The 17502-nt window shown below is 36.8% G+C and overlaps 1 protein-coding gene across 5 annotated transcripts in view; it reads left to right on the plus strand.

Moving 5' to 3' along the window:
* Window positions 1-17502, plus strand: part of SNTG1 (syntrophin gamma 1) — a 1241132-nt gene that overhangs the window by 535377 nt on the left and 688253 nt on the right. The gene's annotated exons all lie outside the window — the stretch shown is intronic.

A 17502-nucleotide genomic window follows, 5' to 3' on the forward strand; every position in this document is an offset into this window, starting at 1 on the left:
CCTGAGCAGATAATTCCCTAATTCAATTGGGGTAAGCAGTAGCTAAATTGGATCCCTCAGACTATTGAGAATTCAAGAAACCCACAAAGCGAAGAAAATCCCCCACCTCTAGCTCTGGTCTTAGTGCCTCAAAGGCCTACCAAATGTCTGAGGTTCCCAGGAAATTGGCATCCACTCTGGTTCTAGCATCAGTCTTTCACTTTTACTGAATATCCCCAGGCATGGCACAGGGGGATGATGCTCATTCAGGATGGATGGGTTAATCAAGACCCCTTCTGTAAAAGTGCTTTGATAACAGTAGGGCCATTGACCTTTTTCCTTTTAATATGGCTCATTCATTGTGTAGTGATTCCACTGGGAACCCTGTCACTTCCAGGAAGGGAATGATGATGTATTTCTCTAATTGCACATACTGGTATCCTAATGCAGCAGCATCCCTGTACACAGTCAGGAGGTGGGGCATGCAGTTGGGGGCTCATAATGAGGGGCAGGCACTGGCACCAGCACCAGCATGGCATAGAGTCCCTAAAAACTTCCAAAACATTCCCCATCACTACCCTAAATTCTTTTTACTTGCTAACTTCTTCATCTCTCTAGAGTTTACCACTTCCCACCAGGCCACCAGGTCCACAAATGATGCTTATTGTGCTAGAATCATTAATCACTTTTAACTTACATATTCATGCCCATTCCAAATTTTATCTTTATTTGCCTTTACAACCTCTCTTCTGTAACCCACTTCTCTCATCTCATATCCCTTGGTCACCTCTCACTTAGATTTTTCTCAATAGTTTTCTAACAGGTATCTCCACCTCAAACATATTTTTAGCTCTACTGTGGTGAATTTTTCTTCTTTTAATTGTTTTTATTTATTCTTTTTTAATATTCATTTAAAAATTGAGTTACAAACAAACTCAATTCTCTGGCCTTTCCTCCCCTCATCCAAAAGGCCAAGCAATATGCTATTAATTATAGATGTGAAAACATGCAAATCATTTTCGTATTGGCCATGTTACCCTCGCAAAGAGATAGAAAAATAAAATGAGAAAAATATACTTTTCTACTTCAGAGTTGATCAGTTCCCTCTTTGGAGGTATATAGTATTACAAAGTGATCTTTTTTTAATGTAGTTCCCACTTTGTCATGCCCTCAGTCAATGGATTCTAGTTCCTTTCTGTTAACTTCAGGATAAAATATAAACACTTTGGTTTGCTACTGAATGCTCTTCATAACCTTTGACTTCCTGCCTTTCCAGTTTTCCTTCATTTTCCTCTTCTTTATAAAATTTGTGATCCAGAAACATTTTCCTAATTCCAATTCCTTGAATATGAGCCATTTCTCCCATCTCTGAGACTTCACACTAGCTCATGCCCATGCAGGAGATTCTTCTGCCTCATGATCACCCAGAATTATTAATAGACTCAATCTCTGTTTGACTAAATTTCTATAAAATAGAAATAATATCACTTACCTCACAGGGTTTTTGTGAAGATTGGGCAAGATTCATAAAGAACTTAGTACAGTGCCTGGCACATAATAGGCTTCATGTAATTGTTAGCTATTGTTTAATAATTATTGTTCTTACATACAACTTACTCCAGGTTACCTTTCACAGTTATTTTCTGTCTATTTCCTTGTCCCTTCCAGCCATTCTGCATACATCTGGTGTTTATTAATTTCTTTATTTCACTAGAATTTTCTCACCAAGATTTCCCTTTGGCAATGTAATTTCAAACCTTGTTGAAAAATAAATTTGAGGACAAAGGAATTTAGAAACCTATGAAAGCAATTCCTGCTTATACATAAGTTACATTCTATTAGAGGAAGACATAATTATGGAATATTTGTAACTAATCTCTCAATTTGTCATCTCTTCTTTCTCTGCTTATGTATTCCTCTAGTAGAATGTAAGTTGTGAGGTATTTTGGGAAAGAAAAGATGACAAATTGAATGATGTTATGTATGCCTCATAACTTTTTTTCTGAAAGTGGAAATATTGGTTGAAGAGAAAAACTTAGCAGGAGATAATTTGGTTTTTATTTTTGCTTTCATTCTCCTTCCCCAAATTAAGGAATTTTGTTTCTTTATTTGCTTTATTTTGGCCAGTACTAATTTTCTTTTCTATTTGATGACATGCAGAAGGATTTTAATGAATTAATAATTAATGATTACAAGTCTCTGAAAAAATAAAAAGCTCCATGAATATAATGGGATGAAGCCAACATAGAGTAAATATTAATGAAACTTATGCTACAACAAATGCTTTTCTATTTATATTGAAAGGTTGTAAAAAAAAGATACATCTTTTGTGTAGCTTTAAAAGAAAAAAATCTCTATAGTAAAGTCTCAGATTAACAGCTATGACAAGAAAGAACTGATCCTTTTACTTAAGGGGTAAGTAAGTTATTTAACCTATTAGGAAAAAAAAGTTGCCTCCTGCCTTAGATTAACAAATTTTATACAAACAAGCCTATCATTTGTGTAGATAAATCACATTACTTATTTATTTAAAAACTTTACCTTCTATTTTAGAATCAAGACTAAGTTCTGGTTTCATATAGACCATGTAGTTGAGATTAAGTCACAGAGGTAGGAAGTTTCTGAGGCCAGAACTGAAGCCAGGACTTCCTGTCTACAGACCTGACACTCCAACCATTGAACCACCTTGCAGCACCACTCAAGCAACTTAATTCACAACTGGCTAATAATGGTACAATTCTATTTCCTTTTTTATGCCTCTTTATACCTGAACTCATGCCTATATTTTCATGAACATATTTCTTACTTGTGGCACCAAAATCTGTTATACAATTTGGCCTGCCTGAAGTAGAAGAAAATTAAATTATGTAGATTGTTTTTTTTTTTTACTGCATTTTCCAAGAAGTCATTTGCTTGGTTTACATTGTTTGTCTAAAACCTCTGGCTAACATTGAGACTGAACAAAACTGATATTCTACCCTCTGTAAGTATAAATTACTAGCTCAAGAAGTGTTAAATAGATATAGATATAGATATAGATCCATAAACATAATGACTAGGTTACTTAAAAACTGACTTAGAATGTACTGTGCTGAGTTCTAAAAAAAATTAGGTGATCACATTGCTCTGTCAAGTGAAAGCCTTTACTAAGAAGACAACTCTTTAAGGAAATCTTAATTGTTCTCATGCAAGGACCAAAGTAGAAGAATAACTGCTTTGCCTTTAACAATTAAAAAAAAAAAAAGAAAAATGCTCAAGTGATGAATCTAACATGGAAACATGGTTTCTGCATCATTTCTATAACAGGATCCAAGCTTGAAGGGACCTTAGGAATAATCTAATAGTTAAATATTAATAAAAGTCCTTTATTTTATATAGTGCAACTGAAACACAGAAAGGAAAATAAAAGGTTCCATGAAGATATTACTAGAAGCTATATATCAGAATCTTAAACTAAATTATTTCGATGATTACACAAAGTCAAAATAATAAATAAGGAAGACTCATTGTCTAGGACCAAAGAGGTCATAATAGATCCAGGATTTGAAACTGTGAATTTTGATGCCAAATCTAATATATTTTATACTACATATGCTTTCCTGCTTCTGAAGAGACTTTGGATTATAGAATTTAAAGATGAAGGATATTCTCAACATTATTTTTTCCATTTCTTTTGTTTCTATTGATAAGGAATCTAGTACTCAAAGAGGTACCATGTTGCCCAAGATGACATAAAGGGTAAATGCCAGAGCTGGATTTGAAGCCAAACCCATTGACTACAAATCCAATGCATAATGCAGTCTCTTGGACTTGTCCTGGATCCTTTCATTTTTGAAAATAGTTAAGTTGTTCACAGATGATCATCATACAGTATTATTATTGCATACATTCTTCTGGTTCTGCTCAATTCACTTTGCACCACTTCATATAAGTTTTTAGGGTATTTTGTGATCATCTTGTTTGCTATTTCTTATGGCACAATGATATTCCATTACAATTATATACCACAATATGTTCAGCTGTTCCCCCAATTGATGGACACCCCTTCAGTTTCCAGTTCTTTGCCATCACAAAAATATTATTAATCTTTTTATTATTATTAATTTATTTTTATTAATATTTTTGTGTAGGTATGTCCTTTCCCCTATTTTCTAATCTCTTTGGGATATAGACCTCGTAGTGGTTTTGCTATATCAAAGGGTCACAATTTAATGGCCCTTTGGGTAATTCAGTCAGTTTTAATGTTCAAAATTTAACCACAAGCACCTTCTCCTTCACCCCCCAAAATTTAAAACAAAACAAACAAACAAACTCACAAACCTTTGGGTTTTTAAATAAAAGAAAGTTTTCTTTAGAAATGAAGGAATCAGTAGAGGAATTTAAAATGGAACTTCTTAAAAGAGTTCCACTATCATTTAGTTGTTTAATAAATATCAGAGACTAACAGTAGATTTGTGATGTCACATCATGATACTTTCTGGAAGAGGTGCTCATCATGTTGGAGACCTTCATCTATTTCAATAAATTGAAATCCCCAACTGTATTCTTGACAACAAGACTTTTCAGTAAATGTCAGGAAGAAAAAGTAAATACAAGGTAGGTGATTAAAACAAGCTGGCAATTTAGCTTCTTTGGCATACTGCCAGTTATTTTGTTTGTTTGTTCTTTTTTCTTCACTGTGGTCCATAATTAAAGTTCAAGCAACAAAACAAAATATCTCAGGGTCTTTAGAGGGATTAAGAATAGATTTTATGAAAATTTAGCTTTCAGAAAAGTCGTCAGTATGCTGAGAACAGAATATGATTGTTTAAGACTTTACTCTGAGAGTTTAAAAAGTATATTAATTTAAACTGTGTAATGATGAATTGGACTTCATTAAGATTATGATAAATAACTTGTGGTAAGAACTTCCTGGGATTTAAGTTTCTTGGGCAAAAGGTAAGGATTCACATCCTTTCAAGATCTTGATTTTCAGTCTTATGTTTATGTTTTCTTTCTTCATATTATAGATTCTTCTTGATTATACTAAGGCTAAGATGGGAGAGTAGCAGCTCTGGGAGGCAATACAAAGCTAGACATATTTTGAGTATGAGTGCCAATAATCTACATGATTGTTGTTTGATGATTAACCTGGTTAAGTTCATGGAACCATCTAAAAGTCTAATAAATATTGGATGGTATTTTTTCTGCCAAAGAATTGAAAAGACAACCTGATACTAAGGGCTGTGATGGTGAACCTATGGCACACAAGCTAGATGGGAAACTCAGAGCCCTCTCTGGGCATGCATGTTACCCCTCAGCAATTAGTTCTCCAGAGTTCATTACTAGAAAGCCAGAGGGAAACAGATCTAGGCTGCTCCCCTCCCCCTGTACACATGCACCTGAGGACATTTCTCACATCACCCATCTCTCTAAAAGGTTTGCCATCATTGCTATAGGGTAAGGATGTATAATTATACCTTATTACAATTAATAAGGTAAAGAAGGCTTGAAATTCACATTAAGGTATATGATTTCATAATGTAAATGATTTCACAGTGTTAAAATCACATATTCTTCAAGTTTTAAGACTGAGAGGCAAATTTCAAGGGAAGAGAATTCCCCTTTACTTTTCTTACTGTATGTGACATGAAAGTAAAGTAAAGCAAAAAAAAAAGAAGAAAACTATTTCCAAAAAAAATTAATAAGTGATGTTATCCATTAATAATAGAAAAATAAGAAGCAATGAACTTGGGTCCTTACATGATAGTCATCAGTATGTGTAAAGAAGAGTTTGAAATGGCATTAAAGTGAATATGAGAAAACCTGGGGGAAATTAGCTGGATTAGACCAATGCATAAAGGAATGATTCATTCTAAGACCTTTTTTTTTTTTACATTTGTAAGGTCTGTTTTTTACAGTATCTAATAGAGTAAAGACACTAAAACTTAAAAACAAAAACAAAAAACTGAAACATTTTTAAAGATGATCAAGAAAACAAAAAAAACTATAGGTTTTATGTTCAACTAATTAACAAGCATGCATGTTAAACCAGGTGATACACTAAATTATGGGTTTATAAAGAAGTAAGTGAAAACAGCTACTCCCCTTAAGCTGTTCACATTGTAAAAGGGAACTTAAATACAAAAATAACCAAATACATACAAGGTACATTCAGAGGAAATCTCAGTGGAGGGAAGATGGGTTCCAGAACAAAAGAATCATATCAGTGGGATTCAAGTTTTGTTTGACTACTCGGGAAAACAAGGGGCAAGGCTAGTGAAGGAATGTAAAGCAAACTATGGGGCTGTTAGGTGCTGTGAATGGAGTGGAGAAGCAAAGGGTAGTATATGCTTCTGAGGAGGTGAGTCTCTTTGATCTTGGTTCTCTATACCAAACCCTAATCACACCTCCCAATTTAATTGTTTACCTCTTTTACTTCTGTGTTTTGTGAAATTGCAGTGTCTATAATAGTCCATTATATTTCCTCATAAGATATTAAATGACTGTATATTATGACCTAGCGTTGCCTTTGACCCACGTCTCTTATGATTTGATAAGTAAGTGGAATGCTTACATACGAAGGCTCATTTAATCTTTTTGTGGCAATTAATTTGTTTTGGTTAAGCATTGTGATGAAATTTTTATATTGGATATTGAAGTTTTACCTTTCTTCTGTATTCACAGTGTTGATTTCCAGTAACTTTTTAAGTAATTTAAACATCTATAAATGATATTATATCTTTGCCTCATTGTTTTTTTTTTACCTAAATCTACTTTTAGTTACGATAATGTCTTTCTGCTTCACAGTCACTTGATTCAGGAATAAATTTCATGTCAAGGGCAAGATTTTTCTTATCTCCTTTGAATTTAGGCATTTAAATATTTTTTCCCCAAATGAATCAGAACAAATTAGTCTTGTCCTCAAATAAGCATCATTTCCTGGTCCAAGTTTGATGTCTTTCCAGACTTGGGAGGAGCTGTCAGTGTTTGTTCTCTGCTGGCAGCACCTTCAGGGGCTCAAGGCCATCTTTATGCCATAATGATTTATTAGAGTAGAACCTAAATTGGGGGGAGGCAAGAGCTGTAACAAATAGATTTCAATAAACTCTATCATCAACCCAGTGTCCCCAAGGAATCCAGGATGAAGGACAGTTTGGCCACTTCCTTGAGACAATATTCCCAAGAAATGGAACATATCATAAAATATCAGAGCTTAGATTCATCAAGTTATTAAAACATAGCAGATTTCATTTGAAAATGGGACCATAGGTTAAAAATAGAATTTAATGCAAAAGAAATTTGTTGAGCTGAGTTTAAGTGACCAAGCCAAAAGTAATGCCAACACGTTTACATCATCATTTTACCCAGGGAGAAAAGGGGGAAAAAGATAAAATATAGTCTTTCTGGCATTTTCAAGTAAAGATTTCCAATTCTTACTATTTTTAGTAATAGTTTTCTCATTTTCCTAGTCAGAGGATGTATATAACTATTGAGTTTTGAATGAAGTAGTGTTTTCTTATCCCCTTTCATGTCATTAGATAGAGTTTTTGCCTCATTATAGGTGGCAGAACATGTCTCTTTGTGATTTGGACATTAGCAAGTAAGTCTGTTTTCCATTTCAAGATTTACAATCAGAAGCAACAAAACCCATTGGATTAACACTAACCTAGGGTATTCTTTTTGACAAAAAGATTTCCATAGATTGCCCATCCTTCTTTTCCCACATTCAGTAAGAAGCTGGTATTATGTGCTGTGGGGATAGAATTAAATCAAAACAGATGTGTTTGCACTTGTGTAACATCCTAGGTTTGTCCTGTTTCAACAATGAGATTTTTATCAACCAGTGACAACTTCTTCTGATAGCAAGAATTATGTGGATTAAATTCAATGCACCAAATGATGTTGTTCAGCAGCAGGATTAGAGAATGGCTTTCCCTGAGCATTGCCTGTGTACCAAATGGGAATTTTATTGAGCACAGTGACATGGTCCAGAGAGATAAGGACAGGGCTATTGAGCATATGCTGTAACAGCCCTAGAACAAGGCAGAGTAGATTTCATTTAGATTAATAATAAATAAATAGACAACTTACCAAGTTTCCCCATTTACTTGTCACTCTTGGTTAGGGTCAGAACTTTATGAGACTCCCATAAACTTTGAGTTTATAATAGGTAATTTTACCATGCTTCTTAATTCAAAATTTTCCTTCACCTGGTTTAATTCTTGATTGTGAATCAGAAATGTGATTGATAATTTCAAAATACATTTTGGCTGCCTTCCTCTAATCAGCATAGTGACCATGGATAGGATATTACAGTTACTATGGAATTTTTACTTTATAAATGAATAACTATCACGCAACTATTTAGGAATTAAGGTGGGACTAGAATAATCTAAAATAATTTTTCATTCTATCTTTATAAATACAATGGCAAAAGATGTATTAAGATGATAATATATCCAAGTGGATTCAGATATGTTTAACTCAATAGATCCAAACAGTGATCATGAGTTGGCATAAGTCTGAAGGGAAATTTCTTTTTTTTTTTAAACATTATTTTATTTGGTCGTTTTCATACATTATTCACTGGAAACAAAGATCATTTTCTTTTCCTCCCCCCCCCCCCCCCCCCGCCTTTCCCTCTCCCATAGCCGACGCATGATTCCACTGGTTATCACATGTGTTCTTGACTCGAACCCATTTCCCTGTTGTTGGAATTTGCATTATAGTGTTCATTTTGAGTCTCTCCTCAGTCTTATCTCCTCCAACCCTGTAGTCAAGCAGTTGCTTTTCATCGGTGTTTTTACTCCCACAGTTTATCCTCTGCTTGTGGGTAGTATTTTTTTTAGATCCCTGCAAATTGTTCAGGGAAATTGCATTGATACTAATGGAGGAGTCCATCACCTTCGATTGTACCACAATGTATCAGTCTCTGTGTACAATGTTTTCCTGGTTCTGCTCCTTTCCCTCTGCATCACTTCCTGGAGGTTGTTCCAGTCTCCATGGAATTCCTCCACTTTATTATTCCTTTTAGCACAATAGTATTCCATCACCAACATATACCACAATTTGTTCAGCCATTCCCCAATTAACAGGCATCCCCTCGTTTTCAAATTTTTGGCCACCACCAAAGAGTGCAGCTATGAATATTCTTGTACAAGCCTTTTTCCTTATTATCTCTTTGGGGTACAAACCCAGCAGTGCTATGGCTGGATCAAAGGGTAGACATTCTTTTATCGCCCTTTGGGCATAGTTCCAAATTGCCCTCCAGAATGGTTGGAACAATTCACAACTCCACCAGCAGTGAATTAATGTCCCCACTTTGCCACATCCCCTCCAGCATTCATTACTTTCCATAGCTGTCATGTTAGCCAATCTGCTAGGTGTGAGGTGATACCTCAGAGTTGTTTTGATTTGCATCTCTCTGATTATAAGAGTTGTAGAGCACTTTTTCATGTGCTTATTAATAGTTTTGATTTCTTTGGCTGTGAACTGCCTGTTCATGTCCCTTGCCCATTTGTCAATTGGAGAATGGCTTGATTTTTTGTACAATTGATTTAGTTCTTTATAAATTTGAGTAATTAAACCTTTGTCAGAGGTTTTTATGAAGATTGTTTCCCAATTTGTTGCTACCCTTCTGATTTTGGTTACATTGGTTTTGTTTGTAAAAAAACTTTTTAATTTGATATAATCCAGATTATTTATTTTGCATTTTGTAACTCTTTCTAATTCTTGCTTGGTTTTGAAGTCTTTCCCTTCCCAAAGGTCTGACATGTATACTATTCTGTGTTCGCCTAATTTTCTTATAGTTTCCTTCTTTATGTTCAAGTCATTCACCCATTTTGAATTTATCTTGGTGTAGGGTGTGAGGTGTTGATCTAAGCCTAATCTTTCCCACACTGTCCTCCAATTTTCCCAGCAGTTTTTATGATGAAGGGAAATTTCTAATGGACTGTACCAGATCTCTCCTTGTTCAACAATCTTTGTCTTGTTGATTAGCAACATAGATATAGGTACATGTGACATTTTTTATCAGATTTATAGATTTCACATAGACAAAAGGATAATTAACATATTGAACTTAGGCTCTAAATTAATTTCAATGGAATGGAAATTTAAAAAATTTATATAAAAAAGAAAAAATAACATTGATAAGTATGAGTTCTATACAGCAAGCTTTAGAAATATAGGAATGATTAGAAAAAGATATAGAAACAATATGGGTGATTTTATTGAACTGAAACCTCAATATTAATGTATAATGGCATTCCAAAAAATGACAGCTTAGGTGGTAATAATTGAAATTTTGTATTGAGAACATTGAGAAGGCAATAGTTCCATTGTACTCTTCCCTAGTTGCTTCACACCCTGAGTTGCCTTTGATAGACTGCAAGAAGTATTGAAGAAGAAAATTAGATTGGCAAGATATTTTCAAACTATACTGGATAAAGATCAGTGGAAAGAATGTTTAACCAGTATGTATTTAACCAATATAGTCAGAAGACCAGTGTTCAAATCCAAGTTTTATGTACAGTTTGTATGACCATTTACTTCCCCAATTTGGGCTCAGGTCCTTCATCTGTAAGGTGATAGGTTTAGAATAATGTCTTTGTCTTTTATGTCTCTGAAGTCTATGATCCAGTGGATATCCTTAGACATTCTCTTATTCATTTTCATCCATTTTCAGTCATCCGGTGAACCATGTATTAGTGTTCTGATAGACTCCATACCTCACGTCACCTTCAGTTTCAGTGATGATGTAGCAGTCCTCTTTGCCAATTAGTGTCACAGTGTGTGTAGAAAGCAGTGGACCAAAGCCAAAATGAGGAACAGAGGTTAAGTGCTGTTGCTTAGAAGGTTATAAACTTGCATTAATGATCCAATAGTACTGATGACAGTGAACAGTCAAGAGGAGAGAAGCAATGAAGGAACCAGTTAATCAACTTCTTCAGGCGTATCATCCATCGACTTTGTGTGGCCCTAGGTAATATGAATCTGCTATTGGTATTGCTTTTCAGTCATTTGATTTTTTGGCCTCCTTTTATTCTCTGCTCCAGTTAGTTTATAAAAGCAATAAGAAAAGCCCTGACTTTGCCTTGGTCCCAAGTAAAGCTTCTTTTGGAACTAAAAAGTTAAACAACTTTTGCTTTTCCTTTAATGGGTTAATATTTTGGCCTCAGGGAAAGGAAGAAACATAAATAACTTGAATCTTGACCTTCAAAATTTTGGTACAGCATAATATATATTTAAAATTAGATTTATAGGCAAGAGGCATAGATTTGAGACCCAGCATTATCACTTTCTAACTACTACTATAAACAAGTCATCTAAGCTGTCTATGCTTCAGTTTCTCCATCAGCAAAATAATCATAATAATAAATATCCAATCTATCTCAAAAGATATTATTGAAAAAGCCCTTTGGAAAATTTAAATTGATATAGGAAGGTAATTTAGTGGTGTCAAAAGAGTGTTTGGTCTGGAGTCATGAGAATAGGAACTCAAATTTGGCCTCAGACATTTATTAGCTGTGTGACCCTGGACAAGTCACTTAACCTTTGTTTGGTTTGATTTTCTCATCTGTAAAATACTGATAATGATAGCATCTACCTCCCAGAGTTGTTAAGAGGAACAAATGAAATTATATATTCATATATAAATATGTATATAACAGACATGTATAGTGTATATATATGTATATATATTATATGCTATATATGTTTATATCTCCCTACTTTGTCTTAGAATTGATACTAAGTTTTTATTCCAAGACAAAAGGGCAGTAAAGACTAGGAAATTAGGATTAAGTGACTTGCCAAGGGTCATAAAACTCTAGGAAGTGTTCCAGATCACACTTGAACCTAGGACAGCCTGTCACCAAGCCTAGAACTCTATCTACTGAACCCAGCTAGGTGCTTCTAAAATAATCATTTTAAAGCATTTAGTAAAGTTCCTGGCAGATAGTAAGCAATATGTAAATTGTCAAGTTGGAATCTAGAAGCCTCCAAACTTGTGGCCCAGAAAGATTTGGTGAAGTTGCATGAGTTATAGGAGGAAATAGAGAGTAAAACTATACTAGTGGGAAACCTCAACCTTTTTCTCTCAGAAGTAGATAAATCCAAGCAAAAAATAAATAAATAAGAAGTTAAGGAGTTAATGTAACTTAAGAAAAGTTACATATGTTAGACTTATGAAAAAACTGAATGGGAATAAAAAAGAATATACCTTTCGTAAGCAGTACATTGTACCTTCATAAAAATTGACCATATAATAAAAATAAAAATGTCACAGCCAAATGTAGAAAAGCAGAAATATTAAATGCATCCTTTTCAGGTCACAATTGACAGAAAAAAATTATTCAAAAGAGGGTGGCAGGAAGAAAAAAATTAATTGGAAACTAAATAATTTTTTTTTTTTGTTTAAAGCCTTACTTTCTGTCTTAGAGTCAATATTGGGTATTTCTTCAAAGGCAGAAGAGCAGTAAGGGCTAGGCAATGGGGATTAAGTGACTTGCCCAGGGTCACACAGCTAGGAAATGTCTGAGGCCAGATTTGAACCTAGGACCTCCCATGTCTAGAACTGGCTCTCAATCCACTGAGCCATCTAGCTGACCAAGAAACTGAATAATCTTATCCTAACAAAAGAATGGGTCAATGAATAAATCATAGAAGCAAGCATTCCAGTCCTGCCTGGATGACAAACTATCTGCCAAGGGACCACTCACTGGAAGCTCAACCAAGAAATGGAACCAGTTCAGAGACGCAGTAAAGGAAACATCAAAAGCAGTCCTAGGCCCCAAACAATGCAACCACCAGGACTGGTTCCACGAGAACAACACTGCTATTGAAGACCTATTGAGCAAAAAGAACAAAGCCTTTATGGAGTGGCAAAATAACCCAAACTCTGCTCCTAAAAAGGACAGATTCAAGTCTCTCTAAGCCACGGCGCAGCGTGAGATCAGGAAGATGCAAGACCGATGGTGGGAAAAAAAGGCAGAAGAAATCCAGAGCTTTGCTGATATGAAAAACTACAAACAATTTTTCAGTGCCCTCAAGACTGTCTATGGGCCATTAAAACCCACCACCACTCCCTTGCTATCCTCTGATGGTGACACTCTCATAAAAGATAAAAAAGGCATCAGCAACAGGTGGAAAGAACACTTCAGTCAGCTTCTCAACCAACCCTCTTCAGTCTACCAAAGTGCCCTTGACCAGATCCCCCCAAAACGCACCATTGAACAACTTAACATCCCTCCTTCAATAGAGGAAGTCCAAAAAGTCATTAGACAAATGAGTGCAGGCAAGGCACCCGGTAAAGACGGGATCCCAACCAAGGTGTACAAGACCTTAAATGGAAAGGTGCTCCAGGCATTCCACATAGTGCTGACCAGCATATGGGAAGAGGAAGACATGCCCCCAGAACTCAGAGATGCCTCCATCGTAGCCCTATACAAGAACAAAGTCTCACGAACAGCCTGTGACAACTACAGAGGCATCTCACTACTCTCCACTGCTGGAAAGATCCTCACCCGTGTTATACTCAACAGATTCCTGTCATCTGTTTCAGACCAGAACCTGCCTGAATCACAATGTGGCTTCCAACCAGTTCACAGCACCATCGACATGGTCTTCACGGTGAGGCAAATGCAGGAAAAATGCCTTGAGCAGAACCTGAGTCTCTACAATGTCTTCATAGAACTGACAAAGTTGTTCAACACAGTGAACAGGAACTCATTGTGGGTGATCCTTAGCAAGCTCAGTTGCCCATCAAAAATCATCAAACTGATCCAGCTCTTTCATGTCAACATGACAGGGGAAGTCCTATCTGGTGGAGAGACTCCCGATCACTTCAACATGTCCGATGGCGTGAAACAAGGCTGTGTCCTTGCTGTCCTTGCTCAGGTACTATTCAACCCATACTTCACCCAAGTATTATGACATGCTGTGATGGATCTAGACCTGGGCATCTACATCAAATACTGACTGGATGGCTCACTATTCGACCTTCACCACTTGACTGCAAAAACAAATACAACAGAGAGACTCATCCTGGAAGCTCTCTTTGCAGACGACTGTGCTCTCATGGCCCACCAAGAAAATCACCTTCAAACCATTGTAGACATGGTCTCCACCGCAACAAAACTGTTTGGCCGGACTATCAGCCTCAGCAAAACAGAGGTGCTGTTCCAACCTGTACCAGGGAGGCCAACGAACCAGCTGTGCATTACAATCGATGGCGCGCAGCTTTCCAACGTCAACACTTTCAAGTACCTGGGCAGCACCATCGCCAACGAAGGGTCCCTAGACCATGAGATTAATGCCATGATCCAAAAGGCCAGCCAGGCACTCGGGCGGCTGCGCTCCAAAGTCCTCCAACACAGAGGTGTAAGCACTGCGACGAAGCTCAAAGTGTATAACACGGTGGTCCTCAGCTCACTCCTGTACGGTTGTGAGACATGGACACTGTACCTGAAGCACATGAAACAGCTGGAGCAATTCCACCAACGCTCCCTCCGGTCAATCATGAGGATCCGATGGCAGGACCGAATCACCAACCAGGAAGTCCTCGACAGAGCCAACTCCACCAGCATCGAAGTCTGGTCCTCAGAACCCAGCTACGATGGTCTGGACACGTCATCCGCATGGACCCACAGCGAATACCAAGACAGGTATTCTATGGTGAACTGTCAGCTGGACTCAGGAAATAAGGCCGACCAAAGAAAAGATCCAAGGATCAGCTAAAGTCCAACTTGAAGTGGGCTGGCATGACACCAAAGCAGCTAGAACTCGCTGCCTCTGTCAGAAGCAGCTGGCGAACCCACATTCACCATGCCGCCACCACCTTTGAAGATGAGCGATGTCGACGTCTTGCCGCTGCGCGTGAACGCCGACACCAGGCCACAACCGCACCTCCCATAACAACTGGTGTCCCATGCCCCGTGTGCCACAAACTGTGCGCCTCAGTCTTTGGACTCCAAAACCACATGAGGGTACATCAATCGATGATAATGCACAAAGACAATTGTCATTCTCAGTCACCAAGAGTGTAATATTTATTGAGAAAGGAAATAGGATTGGAAAAATGGAGGATAATGGGAGGTTTGTATGGGGGTAAGGAGGAGTTAAGGGGAGAGATGGAATATTGCTTGGTGAAGAAAAGGAGGGAGATGCCCCCTGCTGAGAGGAAGCAGCAGGGGTCTGATAAGGCCTGTTTGTTTTGGAACAACTGAACTGAAGTTCAGTTCCCTCTATGACCAGAAAAGATAGTCCATGTATCTGACTGCAAATTCAAATAATATAAAATTTAATAACCCTTTGGAATTGGAGTTTTTTCTCAGCTTCAGACCTGAAGCCAGGCCCCAGAGGCTGGCGGAGGGTTCTCCTACTCCCGTCTACTGTATATCAGTCCAGTTTTGTCTTTTTTAGAATCTTAGCAGTAGACAGAAAGCAAACAAGAACAGGTTTAACCTTCAGAAGAGATTGGACTTGAATCTTCAGGCTGAACCAAGAAAGAGGCACACCACACCAGACTGGGCTGACAAGCTCATTCCTCCTCCAACACCCGGAAGCAAGTCCCACTGGCAGGCAGGAAGTGCTAGTCACAAGATCCCACTGCCACTCCAGTTGGCCCCTTCCCCCACAAACTGTCAGTCTAGTTTCCTTTCCACAAGAGACTACCACTACTAAAGTGTTAGCTTCTCACCATTATTCCTCTCAGGGACTCCTCTTTTTCTTTGTTACCATTGTAAAGTCAATCAACTATACTCTCTCATCCTTAGTCCCCCACTCCCCTTAAAGGGTATTCAAGTTCCCCAAATTCTTTTGTTCCTTGGAGTTGTCCAACTCATGGACTTGGCTCTCCCAAGGGTTAGTGAACAGAGCAAACTAGGTCTTGGGACTCTGTGTGGGTTTGAAGTGCACAGCTGTGAGTGGAGGCCTAACTAAAATAGAGTAGTTTTTCTATCTAATAGTTCTGTGTTTTTTCTAGTTTAACAGTTCAAATTCAACAAAGTTGTTTTTCTTTTTTTAATTTTTATAAACATGCTTTAGGTCAAAGCACTGGGATAGGCTATGGGGATATAGAAACAAGTAAAACAAGTTTTTGCTTTTAAAGACTTTAAATTGTCATGGAGGACATTTATAGCATTTTTATTCCTTTCTGACTTTTTTCTAGACTTGTATATGTTGAATGGTGAAAAGCCATATTGAATTACTTTGTCTAGTGAAGATTTGTGGCTTTTGTTTTCTAAATGGTACCTTTTTTTGTGTGTGTGCAGATGAATTCCTTTTATCAAGAGCTAGAAGCCAGTAGTGTTGATCCACACATTCAAAGGTGACTTTGGAGGGGATTCAGAGAGGCAAATAAATCTTTGAGACTTTCTGCCATTTTTAGGGGATTTAAAAGTCATCTGGGAATAGCTAATACTTAGAAGCAATCAGTGATTCTTTTTTTTCCAAAGCTATTCCTGTGGCATTGTGGACCTTTTGTAAGTCTAATCAAGCTTATTCATGTGATGAAGAAAAAGCACATGCTCTGTGTTATTTATTTCTATGTCTTGAAAAGGGACTCAGACTTAGCTTTCCTTTGTAACATATAGATCTAATTTCCAATATCAAGAAGAATAGTAAGTCCTGATATGAGGAAAGCCAAATATTTAATTGTGTCTAAAAAAACCAACCGGCCAAACAAACAAAAACATCAATCTAGTTTTATGCTTTCCAAATCTTGAATGTACTATACTTCTTATCTGTAGGAGAAAAGCTGCTTTGCAAGAAAATACAATAAAATTCCAGATGAATGGAAATCTGCTTTCGTGTATGTGTGGGTTTCCAACTCTCTTTTTGCTAAGGCATTTAGTTGTTGGCAAAATTCTAGAGATAACCTTATTATCTGTAAGAGTAGGTAGTTACCCAATACTGATTAAGGTATATCCATAGTTTCAGTTTATTAATTGGGTCGTAATATTGTCATCTGATCCTCATGAAAAGCTTACAAGGCGAATTATATGGGTGGCATCTCTATGTCACAACTGAGGGCCCTGAGATCAGTAATTTTATGTGACTTACCCAAGATCACCAAGAGCAGGTACTGAGTGTCAATCTAGGGACTTGCTCCCATGTTTTAAAATTTTATTTATTTTCAGCATGATAGAATCTTATGTTTACAATGATTATGGCATAAGTGATAGATGTCTTTTATTTATATTAATTTATTTTATTTTCTGAAGAGAGGAGCAGGATATTGTGGAAAGGGAGTGAGGTATGGCATCACCAAGAAAGGTTTTGAATCCTTGCCCTATAATTTAATGGCTGTATGAGCATGTCATGCCAATTAATTTATCTAAGCATATTTCCTCATCAGTAAAATGGGAATTATAATACATAATGATTATCTCCCAGAATTAATCTGAGGGACAAATGAGATAATATATGTATCTAACTTGAAAAATCATATTTAACTCCCACCACCACAAGCATATACATAATATTATGTGGACTGATTCTGGGGGTGGAAGATATATGATACATAATTTATTGCTCAGC

Source organism: Monodelphis domestica, chromosome 3 (assembly GCF_027887165.1).
Source record: "Monodelphis domestica isolate mMonDom1 chromosome 3, mMonDom1.pri, whole genome shotgun sequence".
Taxonomy (NCBI): domain Eukaryota; kingdom Metazoa; phylum Chordata; class Mammalia; order Didelphimorphia; family Didelphidae; genus Monodelphis; species Monodelphis domestica.